Genomic DNA, 19,955 nt, shown 5'->3' on the forward strand with positions numbered 1-19,955 from the left:
TGAGGAATCTCCATACTGTTTTCCACAGTGGCTGCAAACGTCTTTATTCCCACCAGCAGTACAGGAGGGCTCCCTTTTCTCCACATCCTCACCTGCACTTATTGTGTGTTGATTTGTTAATGAGCGTCAATCCGACAGGTATGAGGTGGTTTCTCATTGTGGTTTTAATTTGCATTTCTCTGATGATTAGTGATGTTAAACATTTTTTCATATGCCTATTGGCCATCTGTATGTCCTCTTTGAAGAAGTGTCTATTCTGTTCTTTTGCCCATTTTTAAATTGGATTGTTTACTTTCCTGCTGTTGAGTTTTAGCAGTGCTTTATAAATTTTGGCTATTAACCCCTTTTCAGACGTATTGGTGAATATCTTCTTTCATTGTGTGAGTTGTCTCTTTATTTTGTTCATGGTGCCTTTTGCTATGAAAAAGCTTTTTAGTTTGAAGTAGTCCCATTTGTTTATTTTGTCCTTTATTTCACGTGCTTGTGGAGATAAATCAGCAAAAATATTTCTGTGAGAAACATTAGATGCTATGCTTTCTTCCAAGATGTTTATGGTTTCACGACTTACATTTAAAATTAAGTCTTTTATCCATTTTGAGTTTATTTTTGTGAATGGTGTAAGTTGGTGGCCTACTTTCATTTTTTTTTGCATGTACCTGTCCAATTTTCCCAACACCATTTATTAAAGAGACTGTCTTTACTTCACTGTATGCTCTTACCTCTTTTGTCAAGTATCAATTGGCCAAAAAGTACTTGGTCTTATTTCTAGGTTCTCTTCTGTTTCATTGAAATGTATGCCTGTTCTTATGCCAGTACCAACCTATTTTGATTACAATGGCTTTGTAGTATAACTTATATCAGAAAGTGTAATACCTCCCACTTTATTCTTCATTTCAAGACTGCTGAGGCTATTCATGTTCTTTTTTAGTTCCATATAAATTTTTGGAATATTTGTTCTATACCTTTGAAGTATGCCATTGGTATTTTAAATTTATAGATTGCTTTGGGTAATATAGACATTTTAATTATTTTTTTCTTTCTATCCATGAACAAGGAATATGCTTCCACTTGTTTGTATCTTCTTTGATTTCTTTTTTCAATGTTTTATAATTTTCTAAGTATAAGTCTTTTACCTCCTTGGTTAAATTTACTCCTAGATATTTTTTGTTGTTGTTGTTGCAATAGTGAAAGAGGTTGTTTCTTTAATTTCTCTTTCAGATGGTTTATTGTTGGTGTATAAAAATGCCACTGATTTCTGAATATTAATTTTATATCCTGCCACCCTGCCAAATTTATTTATCAGGTTTAGTAGTTTTTTGACTGAGACTTTAAGATTTTCCATATACAGTATCATGTCATCAGCAAATAATGATAGTTTTACTTTTTCTTTTCCAATTTGGATGCCTTTTGTTTCTTCTTCTTGTCTAATTGCTGTGTCTAGGACTTCCAGAACTATGTTGAATAAGAATGGTGAAAGGGGGCACCCTTGCCTTGTTTTTGATCTTAAGGGAATTGCTTTTGATTTTTGCCCATTGAGTATGATGTTAGCTGTACATTTGTCATATTGGCCTTTATTATGTTGAGGTATGTTCCCTGTATTCTTACTTTGCTGAGAGTTTTGATCATAAATGGGTGCTGGATTTTATCATATGCTTTTTCTGCATCTATTGATACAATCATGAGATTATTACCCTTCCTTTTGTTTATGTGATATATCACATTTATGGATTTGCAAATATTGTATCAGCCTTGCCTCCCTGGAATGAATGCCACTTGATCATGATGTATGTTTTTTTGTTTTTTTGTTTTTATGTATTGCTGGACCTGGTTTGCTAACATTTTATTAACAATTTTAGCATCTAAATTCATCAGGGATATTGGCCTATAGTTTTCTTTCTTTGTAGTGTCTGCCTGGTTTTGGAATGAAGATTATGCTTGCCTCATAAAAGGAGTTTGACAATCTTTCCTCCTCTTGAATTTTTTGAAATAGCTTGAGAAGGATAAGAGTTTGTTCTTCTTTGAATGTTTGGTAAAATTTGTCTGTGAAGCCATCTGGTCCAGGACTTTTGTTTGCTGGGAGTTTTTTGATAAATGTTTCAATTTCTTTTGTTGATTAGTTTGGGTCACATTTCTCTGTTGACCAATTTTGTCTGTGTATTAGGTAGCACTGTCTGACTTTGAAATTTTTGTGGTGTCTTTATGAGGAAGATGGGCTTGGTTGTATTGACCTCCAGGCCTCCTGTTTTCTTATTTCTAAGAATGCTTCTTGAGGGTACTATTTTCCCTCCTATTGTATGTGAGTATTAAATACAGTTGGTACTTTCAGGGGTATGGTGATTCCTCTAGGTTGGCTTGCTCTAAGAGTCAACCTTGATCATATGTATTACACACTGTGCAATGTTTGTCCTTGTGGGTGTATTTATTCTTCACAGTGTCTGTTGCCTGCTAGACTCTTCCTTTGGATGTGCTGCTTGTGTAGTTAGCTGAGTCTAGGGATGGTGCTGTCTGCCACCCACTACCAGTTGTGTTGTTTCTAGATCTTTTGGGGTTGACATCAGCTGTTGCTTGTAACCCCCTTTGGGCTACCTGTCTGCAGCTACTGCTTTTACTGTTTGTGTTTTCTGTGCTTGGGTAGTATGGGAGAGGCCAACCTGTGTATAAGGATCAGCTTCTTCCTGCTTAGAGATGACAGTAGTACCATAAAAGCCCCAAGCTCCATAAGACTTGCTTCCACTTTTCAGCTGTGCCACCTCCTCTTGGAGCTGCCTGGTCTTCCCACAGAGTCTTCTATAGAAAGACTATAGTGTCGGTCCAGACTAGAGTCACCCAACCAACCCATCTACAGGTTGCATGCTTGTTCGATTAGGGCAGCTGAGGTGGGGAATACAATGATAGTGGGACTACCTACTTCAGGGGTCTCTTGGTCAGTAGCTCAGTACAGAAAATGTGGCCCCTACTCTAGAGCCTAATTACTCAGCCCCTGCTATACACTCAAATTTTATTTCTCCTCAACAAGGCAAGCAGCAGGTTCAGATCGAAGTGGGGCCAACAGTCCCCTCTGCAGAAATTCTTACAGCTGGTGAGACCCTGGTCTCAGAGAGGAAGCTGAGAGAGTCTTCTCTTGGGGCTGATTATCCCCCCTAGAAAGTGGCTAAGCCCATTGACCAGATCCAATAATAGGCTCACAGGGACACACACTTTAAATGTCCATGCTCCAAACCTTTCTCCCTTCTCGCTTTGAAGTCTAGCACAGCAGGGCATGATATCTAGCACCCAGGCCGGCTGATTGTGAAGCTCCATCTGATCCAATGTACATGAGCTGCTGTGCTGCTGCTGATCACAGAGAGCTGAACTTGCCTCAGCTGGGCCACATGTGAGGAGCCCTTCCTTAGGATATCATTCTAGCAACGGTTGTTAGGTACTGATCCAGTGCTCACCACAGCTGGCTACTGGATGTGCCAGTCCTGGGCCTTCCTGGCAGGAAACCAGCACAGACCAATTCAAGACACTGCCTGTGACTGACTCTCAGCAATCTTGTTGGAGCTACAAGCAATCCAGAGTTTGTGGCTGCCTCTGCTGGGCCCAGGTGCTCATGGAAATACCAAGCTGCACTCCTAGGCTGGCTTTTATCCACACTGGGCCTGGAGAAAGGTCCGCTTAAAAGACCAAGTTCCCTGAGTTCCACCTCTTGCAGCCTCTGTCTGCTGGCTTCTTGTTGGGCTTGGCCAGTGAAAAAACCTCTGGTAGAATCTAGAGCAAGTGTGGCCAACAGTTTTTGCCCCCAGGACAGATTAGAAAGAAAACTTTTTTCACGGGCCAGACGAAATATTAAAATTAAAAAATGTTAAATACAAAACAAGTCATTTAAGTAAACAAAATTTTATTATGTAATTTGTTTATGAATAAATGTAAATAATTTAGTGTGGCAAATTAACAAAAAAACTAATGTGATGTGTTGAGGCGCTTTACATTGCCTATTATTTTTTTTAATATCTGGCTCTATACTTGTAGTAGCTATTTTAACACAGCCTCCAAATGTAAATTATTCAATTTTGATCTTGTACTTTTATTTAGATTCATTAAAGAAAAAGTTTATTCACAAATATAAGTTGGGCTGAAGATTACTAAATATTCTTTGGCAAGCTTTTTTTAATTTTTATATTTTCCATTATTCAATTGCTTATAAAAATTGCACAGATGAGTACAAAAGTTGTAAATGTTTATAATGGATTTTTTTTTTAAAAATAAAGAAGTATCGCAAATCCATTAGACCAATTATTGGAAGTTAATCCTAGATTTGTCACACACAGAATTCTTTTCCACGTATCACTATCTTCTTAAATATCTTGATTTCCAATAAGATGCTTCCGCTTCTGAGTAACTGAGATTTTAACTTTCATTGTTTTACAATGGTTAGATATCATAGTTTATGTATAACGATTTAAAAGTACCACTTATTTCATTTCCACAGTGTGTCACGCAGAGAATATTAAAAAATTAATCATGGGCCACATAAACTCATTCCATGGGCTGGATCCGGCCTGTGGGCCTTATGTTGGCCATGCCTGGTCTAGAGCCTGCAATAATTCAGAGATTAGGAAGGGTGGTGGGTGTGGCTCTGTTTCTTTTCCCCAGATATCAGTCTGTTCAGACTTTTTTCACAGACTTCAGTAGAGTATGGCCCGAGGAGTCTGGTGGGTGTGGCCTCTGAGTCCCAGAGATGTGGTCTGCACTCAGTCCAGATAGTTTCTACTGAGTCTCCCATTAGGGGGAAACACCAGTTTTAGACTCAAGAGCATGTAGGGGAAAGCTCTGGTCTCAATACCAGAAAACTGAGTCACTGACACACCTCCTGCTTCCTGGCCTCTCAGAACAACCCAGTCTCCATGGGGTGGGTCTTGAGATATTTCCAAGGGCAGGGAAGTTGCTTTTTCCAAGGCTGATACTGCTCAGAGGGGACTGCTCCACCCAAGAAAGATGGTGACTATAGTATTGGAGAATGACTCAACATAGGGGTTCTGGTGATTGACCCTGCAGTGTCTCTCCCTGGGCCTTCAACTTTGTACTCTCCTCATGTAACTCTAGTCCTCTCAGCTCTCCCTTCACTGGAGCCTCGGGTAAGTGGTTGTGAATGAGATTTTCTGCCTGAGCCCTTTAAGACAGAGCCTGCACCTCCAAGAGTTCTGTCTCTTTCTTGCAGACAGAAACCCCAGTTATTTTCACCCCCATATACTGTTTGGGCACCTCTTCTAGGCTCTGGGGCTCTAGGCTGGGGCTCGAGGCTGGGGGCTGAGGATCCACATCTCTCAGGTTGACCTTCCTTGCAGTGAGTTCCTCTAGACCCACAGCCACTGCTCGCTGAAAAACCAAAAAGTTGATTTTTCAAATGATTGTTCTTAAATTAAGTTGTAATCCAATTTGGTCCTGGTAGGTGGCAGTTGGAACATCTGCCTACTCTGTCCCCATCTTGGAATCTGGCTGAGAACATGTGGGAGGGAAAGCTTACCTTCTTTAAAATATTGTTGTCAATTCTTTCAATTTTATCTATTCCGGTGCCATCGCAATGTGGTTTTAATGTGCATTTTGTTATTGTTTATCTTTTTCTTATTGATTTGGAGTTCTTTTTTCTTTTTTCTTTTTTTTTGTATTTTCTGAAGTTGGAAATGGGGAGGCAGTCAGATAGACTCCCGCATGCGCCCAACTGGGATCCGCCTGGCATGCCCACCAGTGGGCGATGCTCTGCCCATCTGGGACATTGCTATGTTGCAACCAGAGCCATTCTAGTGCCTGAAGCAGAGGCCATGGAGCCATCCTCAGCACCTGGGCCAACTTTGCTCCAATGGAACCTTGGCTGCGGGAGGGGAAGAGAGAGACAGAGAAGAAGGAGAGGGGGAGGGGTGGAGAAGCAGATGGGCGCCTCTCCTGTGTGCCCTGGCCAGGAATTGAACCTGAGAGTCCTGAACAGCAGACAGATGCTCTACCACTGAGCCAACTGGCCAGAGCTGGAGTTCTTTTTATATTCTTGATACAAGTGTTTTTGTTGGATACATGTATTATGAATATATTCCCCAACCTATGGCTTAGAAAATAATTGTATGCATTAAGGCCATGAAGATATTCTCCCTTTTTTCCTACTGGACATCTTATGATTACATTCATATTCATCTCTATGGTCTATGTCAAATTAATTTTTTGTTATGATGTGAGGAAAAGGTCAATGTTTATTTTTTTCTCATGAATATTCAATTGCATCATTTTTAAATAAGATCCTTCTTTCTCGGCTGAATTGAAGTAGCAAGTTTGTCATAATTTAGGTCATCATAGATGTGTAGGTCTGTTTCTAAGTTCTGCGTCCCTGTACGATAATGTTGTGCCTTAATTACTTTGATGCCTCCTCTTTTGTTTCCACATTGTTTTGCATTTTCATAAATATCCCAAATCAGTTTGCAAGTTTACATAACAATTTATTTTTTTAATTCATTGATTTTAGAGAGAGAAAGAGAAACATCTTTTTTTATTTTGTTTTGTTTCATTTATTTATGCATTTATTGGCTAATTCTTGTATGTGCCTTGACCGGAGATTGAACCTGCAACCTTGGCATATCAGGACAATTTAACCAACTTGAGCTATCCAGCCAGGGCTCAAATTACAATTTAAAAAGGTATACCTCATTTAAGTAGGAGACATAGTTGCAAAGATTTAATGAAAATGAGGCAGTTAGCCATGTGCAGACCATGATCATGCAGAGGAAACCTTTCATACACCTGGTCTGTATGAGGATCAAAGAATGAGCAGGCAGTGAGCCTATAGCAACATGAGTGTGGAGGAGAATAAAAAGTGATAAGATAACAAAGGTCAGACCATGAAGGTGTTACAGGCCTATTGTGGTTGTTTGAAAGCCCCTATAAACAAATGAAGCATATGCTGTAAACCTTGAATCTAAGTTGCAGTTTTGGACTTGTTTTGAGCATTATAAAATGTCAAAGTGAGGTTGTCTGAGTTCTAAATCTTCATCTCAAGAGGCCTTGGTACTTTCACACTAGCTCTCCTGAAACCCTTAAAATGACCAGGCCATGTAAAGAAATTCAGACTATTTTACTGGAAAACTCATGTGAAAAAGAACCAGGCATCTCAGAAAAACTGCCAATGAGTGACTCCAGGCAAGACCAGCTGAACTTCCCAGCTGGACCCAACCCAGATTAGAGAGTCATGACTATATAGTATATAGTATATATATATATATGGTTGTTGTTCTAAGCCAGTAAATTTAGGGGATGGCTACAGCAATCGATAACAGACACACCAGTCTATAAATTTTTATTTTATTCAGAGTTAAATAGGGATACATATTCATTAGGTTTAGGGGCAGAATGACATGATCCAACATACAGTTTAAGACTTATTCTGGGCCCTGGCTGGTTGGCTCAGTGGTAGAGCGTTGGCCTGGCGTGCGGAAGTTCTGGGTTCGATTCCCGGCCAGGGCACACAGGAGAAGTGCCCATCTGCTTCTCCACCCCTCCCCCTCTCCTTCCTCTCTGTCTCTCTCTTCTCCTCCTGCAGCCGAGGCTCCATTGGAGCAAAAGATGGCCAGGGCGCTGGGGATGGCTCCTTGGCCTCTGCCCCAGGCGTTAGAGTGGCTCTGGTCGCAACAGAGCGACGCCCTGGATGGGCAGAGCATCGCCCCCTGGTGGGCGTGCCAGGTGGATCCCGGTCGGGCGCATGCAGGAGTCTGTCTGCCTCCCTGTTTCCAGCTTCAGAAAAAAAAAAAAAAAAAGTTATTCTGACAAACGTGAGACTATATGGTGGTGGGTTAGGTGCAAAAGCTTGGAAAAGCAGTAAGGACAGTATTGCAGTTAATCCAGGATAGAGATGATGGTGGCTTGGACCAGGGCAGAAGAGGTATGTATGGTCATAATATTCACATGGTAAAGGCAGACAAGATGATTAATTAAAAGATTAGGTGTTTTAAATTAGATGTAAGAAGTTAGGCCGAAGAGGAGTCAAGATTGACATGAAGATTTTAGGCTTTAGTGACTGAAAAACAGCGATATTTTACAAAGTACATTATACTTTATAAAAAAGGTGGAAAGATCATGTGTGTGAATGCATATACATGTCTTTATAGTTATACAAATATATAGTGTAAGGATAAACAAGAAATATAAAAGTGACTTTGTACAGGAAATGAAGGGGGATGGGGGGAACTGACTACGGGAAAGTGTCCAAAATATTTCAGAGTATTTATTTTTTATCATTGTGATTTTTGAATGTTTTAAGTGTAAAACAATAAAAATAAAATTAAAATGAGAAAAGGAAGACCAGCAATCCTTATTTATTTATTTATTTATTTATTTATTTTTGAATACTTATGTGCCAGGCACTATGTTAAAGCACTTTATCTCTTTGGCTTACTCTCTTTTGAACGGTGATGATGTACTTACTTGGCAGGGCTGGCAGAGCTGGTTAGCAGATATTAGAAGTAATAGATCTTAGCATGTGCCAGACACTCAGTACTTTGTCGCTGTCGTTACCATTGTTCAAGGTCATAGAACTAGTAAACATTGGGATATAAGTCAAACTAGACTTTTCTGGCAGTAAAGTTTCTGGTATTTCCCTCTCTGCCATGCTTTTATAAAAAGCAACATAACAGCTGTCTCTGATTTTACTACGCCAGGTGCGTGGGAGTGATGGAATACAGATATATGAAAAAGTCACTCTCAAGAGGACCAGGAAAAAACTTGAAACAAATGTTTGGAACAAACATGGAAGTGGTCCAGACCTTAAAAATACCAGAGATTGACAACAGTGGGAAGGCAGCGAGCACTCAGCCGAGTATTTATTCATGTATCAGGTACACACAAATATTAAAGTTCAAGTTAAGGCATAGTCCACTACCAAGCAAGTCAGTAGTAGTTGAAATTAAATCCAGTTTGTGACTTCATCATAAGGCAAATTTTTGTTTTCTGCTGAGGCTGGAATCAATCTCAGCATATAGTAAGTCCAGGGTCATGTGCAACACTGTGGAGAAGACCCTTTAACTGAACTAAAGTGCAGCATAGGCGAAGGATTAGCAGAGTCCCCAAGTGCTTTTTAAAAAATTGGACTTTTCTGAGAGTCTCTGAGAAAATATCTTTTTTATTTAGTCTTTAAACACATTGAGGAATAAGGCAAAGGAAAAACTGAAGCATTACCTTGGTAAAGACCAAGTTGGAGGACAAAACTTACATTGAAATGGGCTTTCTAATATCAAATCTTAGAATTTGACAGACTTGTCCACCCAAGCCAATGTCCTATCACCTCAAAAACAGCCTGCCCCCTCCCCCAAAAGTAGAGCTTCTGTTGCCTGTATTTTGCTGCTAAAAGGAAACCATTTAAGGCTAAACCAAGCATGCCAGTCATTCCCTGGGTTTTCTGGACCACAGCTTTTGTATTCATTGCCTCCTCTGCTTGGTAATTCTGTCCTTCCTCCCCTTTGGCTTTACATACTGCTTGTTTTGTAAAATCTCCTCTACACGTCCTTTGATCACATCTCCACAGTAGTTAAGTGGTCGCCCTTCCTGCTTCCACAGCACCCTACACTTACCTTCACTTATCTTTCTCATAATACTTATCCTGCTCCACTGTAATTGCCTGATCACTTGTCCATAAGTCTTTTAAGACTCTAAGCTCCCAAATGATAAATATAGTGTGTTGTTTACCATAGCATGGCTTCTGGTACCTGATCAGCGTTCACTATATATATTTGTTCAAAAAAGCTCTCATTTGGACTACTTTACTTTTTTAACTTTCCCACTGATTTGAGAGAGAGAGAGAGAGAGAGAGAGGGAGGGAGAGAGAAAGCATCAACTTGTGTTTCATTTAGTTGTGTACTCCTTGATTGCTTCTCTTATGTGCCCTGACTGGGGTTGGAACCCGTGACTTCTGGTTTGCCTTGTGGACACTTTATCTACTAAGCCATCCAGCTGAGGCCTGACTTCAACTAATTTTAGGCCAGTTTAATACCACATCTCACATCTAAGTTGGTCTCATTTTATACCCTTGCTATCTACCTGCATGGATATGAGGGTGAGGGGAAGTCCAGGGCGTGGTTTACCCCATGTGAAGGTGGGTGTAGTTTTAGTTGTTTTTCTAAAAGTGGTGTCTAGTTCTGCTGAGTTATCTCAAAACTCTTGTCAGTGTTTAAGAAAACTTTTCTTTGTCAGAAAACTGATCTCACCATGAACATTTATATCCAGCTGTGAAATATAGTAGATGTCTTTTTTTGAGCTAAGATAACTGAAATTCCTTCCTCAAGTGAGCCTCCCTTTAAAAAGACCTACTAAATAAATCTTTTAGAAGAGAAAGCTCCTCTCCCTTGTTTGAAGGTTGCTTCTTGTGGGGTACTTTTCTCTTTATTTTGTCTTTATTTACACTGTTCCTCAAGGTCTGAGGTGAATGGAATATGGGGTATATGTCAGTGTGTGTCTCTCTCTATATAAACATATATATGATTATGTATATGTATATATGTGTGATGTATATATTTGGTTATATATATGCATTTTAAAATACATAAAATATAAATAATCAGAGACCAAGTCATAATGATTGCTATAAGCCATATTTGGAATTATTTCTTACAACAAAAAGGAGAAGGATAATAAAATATGTTAAGCAGGCAGATGACAACATCATCACACATGTGCTTTTAAAATGTCAGTGGTGACAACAGAGCATCTATAAGAAAAGGACCATCTTGAAGTCAAGAGATCTGCTAATCCAGGTAAAATGATGATTACACAAAATAAATATTTGAAGTAAATTCAATGAAAATTGGAGATTGTTGGGAGGAAATAGAAAGCTTGTAATGGTATATTCATTTATAAAAATGAGTCTACAGATATAGGTATAGCAAAAGAAGGTAACTGCAATGATTAGGTGTGCAGTTCACTTTCAAACAGTTGGAGTGGTTTCTTGGCAAAGTGGAAGGGGTTACGTAGCCTTGGTGTTAATAATGTCTACTTCCAAATGTTGTACTGGTAGTATTCCAAGAATTTACACACCACTTGGCTCATATTGGCAAAGTAGATCTGCTCTTGGTTGGATGAAACAAGTAACATCACAAGCTACTATCATTTTTTTGTGAAGAGAAAACACCGTTGTTTTATTAATGCCATATTTAACTAAGCCAAGTTTAGTTTGCAACATGGTACTTCAGAAAGCAATGATTCTTTTCAAGTTCTTGCCATCAAATAATTTACTGTTCATAGAAAGATGTGAATTTACATATTTTGTTTGAATCATTCAACTAACATTAGCAAGTGTTTAGTGCTAGGTGCAGGAAATTCAAAGATGAGGAGGATGTAATTTGTGAATGATGGGGATCACCATCGAATGGAAGCACTTAGCTATCAATCACTTCATGGTTTGTTTCAAAATGTGGAGTTGTGTTTTTTTTTTTAATTCCACCAGGACAAATATCAAGAGCTTCTTTACAAAGTGAGAAAATAAAAATCATTTATAAGAACTTGTGCTCGATTTGGCAATATATACACTAAAATTGAAACTATACAGAGAAGATTAGCAATGGCCCTTGTGCAAGGATGACATACAAATATACAAATTCATGAAGCACTCCATATTCAAAATAAAGTAAAATAGAAACTTTTAGGACTCTGATTACCATGCCTGAAAAAAATAACATTAAAGATTGTTACATTCCAAAAGAATTTTTTTTTTTAAGTGAGAAGAGGGCAGATGGAGAGACAGACTCCTATATGCTCCCCAACCAAAATCTACTGGCAACCCCTATCTGGGGCCGGTATGCCAATGAGTAGAGTTATTTTTAGTGCCCGAGGCTGATGCACTAAGACCAACTCAGTTATTCTGGGCATTGTGGGCAATGCTCAACCAATGGAACCACTGGCTGTAGAAGGGGAAGACGGAGAGAAGGGGGAGAGGGAGTGAAGGAGGAGAGGGAGAAAAGCGGGAGAGGGAGAGGAACAGAAGTAGATTGTCACTTCTCTTGTGTGCCTGACCAGGAACTGAACCTGGGGCATCCATATGCTAGGCCAGCCAGAGACCAGAGGAATTTAACATGGAATATATATTCTGATACAGCTGTAGAGTACAAATATTATATATTTAAAAATAATTTAGCAATATTCAGAACTATGTGAATGTATATATTCAAGAATTTTTTCACTTCAAAAGTGGCCATATTAATTAGATATATTTATTATGGACTGCCAGCAAAATGTTAAAATTACCTAGACATATAAAAGTGGAGATCAAGATGACATTCATTAAAATAGGTTTTTATCTCTAATCTAGGCTTTCTGTAAGTGATATTAATTGAGGTACATCCTATTTTATTTGGCAAGGATAATAGAATTTCAGAAAAAGCCCAAAACACTTGGCCAACATTGTATTTGTTTGTGCCAATGACTTTATTATTTTTCTCTTAAATCCCTTTGGCTCTATGGCTTTCCAAGTCTTAAATACTCATTAGTATAATATTTGTGATAATGACTGAAACAATAAGAGCCCAATTAGAACATAACAGATTGAATGCATTGGTTTTTGGACACGACCTTCTTACTAAAATATCTAAACTGTTTTAGACAAAGCATCTTGTTGAATGCGTTGATCACTGCAGAGCCACAATTAGGAAGGCACAAAACCTACAAGGTATATAAACAGGCCAACCATGTACTGAAATGAGATAAGTATAGTAGTAAAAAAATCAGTTAGTTACCCTACAACAGTGATGGGCAATCTTTAGAGCTTGGTGTGTCAAAATTCGCCAAAAAACCGAGCATAACTCGGGTGATGTGTCACTTTGAGAAAAAAAACACCATAATTTCGTGATATTTATAGTTTAAATAACAAAAATGTATAATTGAAATATAAAACTGTATTTAATAAACCAAAAACTAATTATTTAACTTACCTGCTTAGTGACTTCTTTGTTCATCTGTCAGTCGGTTTCTTTTGTTGATCTTGATATTATTTAACTTGTGTGGGGTGCCGTGAACTAAGATAAGTGAGGGGGAGGGGGAATTCTTTAACTAACCTGCCTATTAGTGACTTTTTTGTTGCTGAATTTCATTGGCTAAATCTTCAATTGAAGGTTGATATTCTGTACATTTTAAGCCCAAGCAAGCACTACTAACTTTATCTGTCAATCTGTTTCTTTTGTTGGTGAGAATAAGGTCTCACAAAACTATGTAGAAGAAAAAATTGTGAGTAAAGCCATTGTTATATTTTTCAGGGTGCTAAAAGTGTCTGGTAATCAGTTCCAGGCACTCCAAACTTCCTGTTCATAGTGGCACTCTTCTTGATTCTCCAAGGAGCACCTTTCCAGATTCTCAAGCTTTGACCTCAAGTTGACAAACACCTGAGCCCAGATGCTGTCTTGAAATTCTGCAAGTTGCATCTTATGTAAATTAAGATGGCTGCCCCTATTTCTAATGGCAGGAAATGGCACCCATAGCACAGGCCATTGCCTCTCCCAGCCTCCCCATCACTTACCTCAGTAATGATGGTCAATTAGAAATCCACGACACCCAGAACAGTAGATTGGATGATGGTTGCTGTGGTTATGTGGTTGTTGGTAATGGCAATCATAGGGCCCCCAGACATGCGTCCCCCAAGGCATTCCGCTGTTCCCCGCTCCACTGGTGGGAAGTGAGGTCAAAGATCCCCTAACGCCTAACTGGAAGTTCCAGAACTAGACATTCTGTGCCAGAGTTCTGTTGTTTTGGCCCACAGACCTCCAGCACAGAGTGTCTACACTACAGCAAATGTTTTATCCTCAGCTCCTGCACCTTGCCGTGCAGGAGCCGAGGATGAAACATCCTTCTTGGCATGTGGCCCCATACTTCTCTGGTATGCGGCCGTGTGTCATCAAAAATGGCTACATGTGTCAGTGCTGACACGCGTGTCATAGGATCGCCATCATGGCCCTACAGTATTTAGGGACTAAATTCTCCCTCAAATAAAACCAAACTAGCAATTAGACAAAAATTTTCTGTTAGTTAGTTCATTTAGCCCATCTCTTTACATTCTTGATACCTAAAAGAACAATTGCGTACAAGTTTCAAAGGAGGTTTCTAGGTGAGAGAATGTGAAGACAAGCTGAACCCAAAGTCTACAGGCAATAAGGCAAACATGTGTCCCTGAGTTGTGTCAACTAAGTTAATATAATAATCATAATGCAAGCTTTCACTTATACCATCTACTCTTACATAGAAGTTCTAGTCTCAAATTTCTCCCCACTTTTTCTGAGAGTACCTGTGGACATTCTGGTGGGGTGTTTTGTTTGTTTGCTTGCTTGCTTTTTTTTGAGAGAGAGAGAAAGAGAAAGAAAGGGAGAGAAACATTGATTTGTTGCTCCACTTAGTGATTTATTTTTTAAATTAAGTGAGAATTGGGAAGGCAGAGACAAACTCCTGCATGCACCCTGACCAGGATCCTCCCAGCATACCTCCTACCAGGCAATGCTCTGCTCATCTGGGGCGCTGATCCACTGCTCAGCAACCGAGCTATTTTAGCACCTGAGGCAAGGCATGGAGCAATCCTCAGCATCCAGGGCCAACTTTGCTTGAACCATTCAATCCATAGCTACAGGAGGAGAAGAGAGAGAGAAAGAGAGAGAGAGAGAGAGAGAGAGAGAGAGAGAGAGAAGAGGAAGGGTGAAGAAGCAGATAGTTTCTTCTTTTGTGTGCCCTGGCCAAGAATCAAACCTGGGACTTTCATATGCCAGACTGATGCTCTACCACTGAGCCAACCTGCCAGGGCCTACTCCATTTATGTATGTATTTATCGGTTGTGCCCCACATGGGAATTGAACCTTCAACCTTGGTATATTGGGTGAGGCTCCAAACAGCTGAGCTTCCTGACCAGAGCCCACCTGTGGATATTCTACTTGTGATTATCCCACTACCTTTCTGATTCTTTGCCTGTACTGGTTTGACTTGCTGCTGTGAACTGTGTGCTTGTGCCTGCTTACCAGAGGCGAGCCCTTCTGTCCACTAATATCTCTGCAAATTACAGCAATACTAAAGAAATAGCATTGTGTCCCTTAACTACAAAACCCTAGGTAATAATTCTTTTCGACATGGAAACCATAAAGCTCTTTTGGAGCAGAGGCTCCAGCTTTGCAGATTTCAGTCCTAGCCCCCTTTGTCCCCACACCCAATTTTGTTTTGTTTTTTGACATTGCACTTTTAAGTCTCAAATCTAAACAAGATAGTCCAGGAGATGACCCGTGAGACAGACATCATGCTCCCCAACCACCCTGTCACGCTTAAGAGTAGTCTATTTTCCTTCCTTTGATCCGCATTGATGCAACGCAACTCACTCTTAAGGTTTCGGCATGAATATAATTTCTCTAGTAAGTATTCTCTGACCTCCCTCCCTAACCTAGGTTAGATCCCCCTATAATATGCTTCCACAGTATTCTATAATCCTTTGAAGTTCTTACTTCACTTGCTCATTGCTTATCTCCTCTGGGGCAGAGATCATGGCTTTTTGTGCCTTGCACAAGGTCTGGTACATTATAACACTGTTGGAACTCAGTAAATATTAGTTGAGTAAATGAATTCTGTGATTAGAGAGACTTGATTCCCCAAATAACTAGAGCCTTGTTTGTACCATCTCTCCAACAGTCTCCTGACACTGCCAACCCTGCCCGAATCTAGGGTGAACACATCAAAAACTCAAGACCTTTGCTATGAAAGGTTTTCTAAGTAGATGGTGGACCCACATTTCATATCTCAAATGAGACTTCCTTTCCAAAAGATAATATTGTAACCAGGAAGGGTGGGTAACAAACCTACAAAGACATCATCTCAATAAGGTTTGAATTTTTTGTTTGATTTCTTTGTGATAAATGAAGGAATTTCAGGTAAAATTGGAGAAACTGGGCAAATAAGAAAGCTATGAGGCCTGACCAGGTGGTGGCACAGTGGATTGAGCGTCGGACTGGGATTCCGAGGACCCAGGTTTGAGACCCCGAGCTCACCAGCTTGAGCGCAGGCTCATCTGGTTTGAGCAAGGCTCATCAGCTTGGACCCAAGGTCACTGGCTCGAGCAAGGAGTTACTCAATCTGCTGAAGGCCCGCGGTCAAGGCACGTATGAGAAAGCAATCAATGAACAACTAAGGTGTCACAACAAAAAACTGATAATCAATGCTTCTCATCTCTCTCTGTTCCTGTTTGCCCCTATCTACCCCTCTCTCTGACTCTCTCCCTGTCTCTGTAAAAGAAAAGAAAAGAAAAGAAAAGAAAAGAAAAGAAAAGAAAAGAAAAGAAAAGAAAAGAAAAGAAAAGAAAAGAAAAGAAAAAAAGCTATGAGAACAGAAAAGCTACAATAAATGACTCAATCATCTCCACAGGTGTTGTCAAAGGCCCACCTGGACGCTTGTCATTGCGAATAGAACAGATGCCTCGCTCCCTTCAGAAAGTCACAGTTTATAAGCTGTAGATCCATGGTCCTATTTTAAGGAAATGCAGCTGCCTGCATCTCTGCTGCTGCCGTGGTGGCCAGGATGCCTGCCCCAGTGAGACGGAAGAGGACGGTTCTTTCATCAAGGCAACAGCAGGGCAGCATCGCTTGTCCACTTACCTCTGCTGTTGTTTTTCTTACTGACTCCTTCAACAAACATCGCTGTGTCAAGTAAAAGCAAGTAACAAGATGTAGCTTCTGAGTTTTGTCCTTCTTCCTTTTTTTATGGAGAAAGTAATATCAATGTAAATTCACATTAAAATAATAAAGGAGTTTCTGTGCTTTGATTATCTTCTATTCATAGACATCAGCCAAGTAGGACTTACTGTGGAACCTCTACTCTGTCAGGTTTATTCTTGGCATGGCAGAAGAGAGAAGGAAATTTGTGATTGCTGCCCTCCAGGAACTTAGAACACAGCTACAACTAAAGAAACAGTATACAATTGTTTAAAAAAAAAAAAAGGTTTTATCTCTTTTTCTATTACTCATTTCTGCAAATCTAATCTACAACATTTTTAGCCGTGTCAGATTTTACCCCCTACCAACCAGAACAAACTGACTCTTTCACTCATCATTTCTGCCTCTTTCAATTCTCTGTGCTTTCATTGATTGCTGCCTTTGCAATTTTAAAAAACAATCTTTTGAGCAAGCTGCCAACCCTAAATCGTAATGGTTTTGATCTTTTGAGAACGACTTGATCTTCACAAATGTTCATTAACAATGGTGTCACTTGAACGGGAAGAACTCTTGGTTTTCATTCTTTTTCAATCTGGAGTTTCCTATTCTCAGTTAGCCTTAGCCAATTGAAGAAACAAGGCTTCTTCATATTTATTATTTTGCTGAGATGAGCAGGATGCTCAGTCATGTGTGTGGTCAGGTTCTTAGGGAATTGCACTTTTCACTTTAAGGCAGGATGGCTATGTGATGGATGGTTCTCTGGACCCTTTCGACTCTCTGCTGCTTCTCTTTCTCTAGCTCATTGCATGCTGTTGTTCATCTTGCAAAACATCTGACATTTTGAGACCTGAGACAAAACATTTAAAGAGTGATGGAGATGGAGAAAGAGAGAAATACATCAAGGGGACTGACATGTTCCTGAAGATGTGATGAGCTAGTTTGTGATATATGTGCCAGAAATTGTACCAGCATTACCTTATTTAGTCCTCACAATAGCTATATGAAATAAATGCATGTTACAGGTAAGGAATCAAGGCCCAAGGCAATTTAATATCCTGGTCGAAGTCACATTCCTGAGGAGTCCAGCCTGGATTCAAGACCAAATGGGCCTGAAACAGTTGCCACTCCTTCAAGTTCATACAAGTTGCTGCACACCCCATGGAGCCCTTGTTATAGAGCACCATTGTTATCTCTTTCTTTTCCTTTCTCCTAGCTGATCTCTGAACTACTGAAGAATGCAGATGTTGCCTGACCAGGCAGTGGTGCCGTGGATAGAGCACCGGACTGGGATGCGGAGGACCCAGGTTAGAAACCCTGAGGTCTCTGGCTTGAGCGCAGGCTCACCAGCTTGAACGTGAAGTCTTTGGTTTAAGCATGGGATCATAGATATGACCCCATGGTTGCTGGCTTGAGCCCAAGGGTTGCTGGCTTGAGCAAAGGGTCACTTGCTCTGCTATAGCCCCCTGGTCAAGGTACATATGAGAAAGCAATCAATGAACAACTAAGGTGCTGCAACGAAGAATTGATGCTTCTCATCTCTCTCCTTTCCTGTCTGTCTATTCCTATTTGTTTCTCTCTCTCTGTCTCTGTCAATAAATAAATAAACAAAAAATACAGAGGTTGTCTTTTCTCTATCCCAAGAACCTACTTCGGTTCCTGGCACATTGTGAGTGCTCAATAATATGTATGGAGAGAATAAATGAATGAATACATCTGTTGTTCTGCCTATCACAAACATTATAACAATAAAATTGAATGATATAAAGGAGGCATTTTTAATAATGAAGTACTATACAATATAAAGGTAGTTGGTTTTGCTTTATTACTAGATTACCTCTTTTGAAAGAAAATACTGTATTCTACTATTCTTTTTATGTCTTCTATAGACCCAGATGGGTCTTAATAGTTGAAAGCATTTAATGAATACTAGTTGATTGAATGAATTTATAATGATTTATCATAGTAAGACATGAAAAAGCCCATGGAAACCTTTCTGATTTTTAAAGAAACTCTCTGGCAAAAAGGAAAGGAATTTGGGAAGAGATTGGTGTAAATATAATGGGAAGATCAGGCTGTGTTATGAAGTCTTAACCTCCAAAAGTGTCAAAAGATGTGAAGCAATGTTTTGATTCTTTATCTGCTTAATCACCCAAGGTATACAACAAAAATATGTAAGAATCTGAACAATAACCATTAACACGTCTGGAGGCACTGAATACTTTTCACTTGGTCACATATAAATGTAGCAATATTTTAAAATATATTTTTAAAAAATAGGTCTTTTTGTTTCAAAGCTTTTGCAGAAATATAGCCTATCCTAATTAGTGCTCAGTTTTGTAACAGTAAGTGGGAATGGCAGGTTGCACCTTTTCCTTTAGGATAAAGCTCCTCTGGGACCTTCCCATCTGCTTCTGTTTTGGTTTGAGGCATTTTCTGCATTTTAATCTGTATGTGGGTTCTACTTCCATTTCATGTTTCAAATGCTTTGTGTACTAAGAAAATGCTAAGTCTTAGCACGGGGGAATGTGATGCCATAATGATAGTTCTGCTTTGTGGGTTGCAATACTTTGTTCTAAATATTAAATAAGAGGATCCAGCTAAACATTATTTTCTAAATATTGATGCTAACATTGCTATTAAAGAAAGCACCAAAATGTTTATGTATCATTCCACAGCTGACAAGCAGATTCGTTATATGGTTTCAGATTATCTTCTCAACTGTATCACAAGAAATACAGAAATCTTCTTTAAAAACAAAAGGGCTTTGATATTGAGAAGTATTAATTATATGCATCTGCAAAGGTGAAAAATAGGTGCACATGCTCCAATTCTTGCTTACAATTCAGGAAATCTGTCTTAAAGTAAAAGAAGACAGCATGATGGAAACCTTTAAGATAAATGTAAAAAATAATAAAGATTTGGTGACAAAATGAGGGGGAGAGATGAGATTTGACTGTGTCCAACATATACATATTCATACCTATATTGCTTTCAAGCAATAATGGTCATCTTTCAGAAAAAAAACAACTTGGCAAGTATGCATTTGTAAGAAGTTGCTAATTTCTGCTTTGTTTAATTTCATTTGTTCTTATTGTTTTGCTGGAGACCCACTTGGACAAAAAAAGGCTCTCTAATTAAAAACTCATTAAAGAAGAATCTCAGAATTTCCTGTCAATATTGATTGAGTAAATGTTTTCATCTTATTGGAATAAAATTGATGTTCAGAGTGTTTAGGCAGTTTGCCAAGAGCCAGACATTACCAGAGCTGAGCATTAGATGTATATTTTA

At 39.3% G+C, this 19,955-nt stretch overlaps 1 pseudogene; it reads left to right on the forward strand.

Moving 5' to 3' along the window:
- Positions 1-11,510: 11,510 nt before the first annotated feature.
- LOC136396542 (U6 spliceosomal RNA) lies at positions 11,511-11,624 on the forward strand (annotated as a pseudogene).
- Positions 11,625-19,955: the final 8,331 nt, after the last annotated feature.

This window comes from Saccopteryx leptura, chromosome 2 (assembly GCF_036850995.1).
Source record: "Saccopteryx leptura isolate mSacLep1 chromosome 2, mSacLep1_pri_phased_curated, whole genome shotgun sequence".
Lineage (NCBI taxonomy): Eukaryota > Metazoa > Chordata > Mammalia > Chiroptera > Emballonuridae > Saccopteryx > Saccopteryx leptura.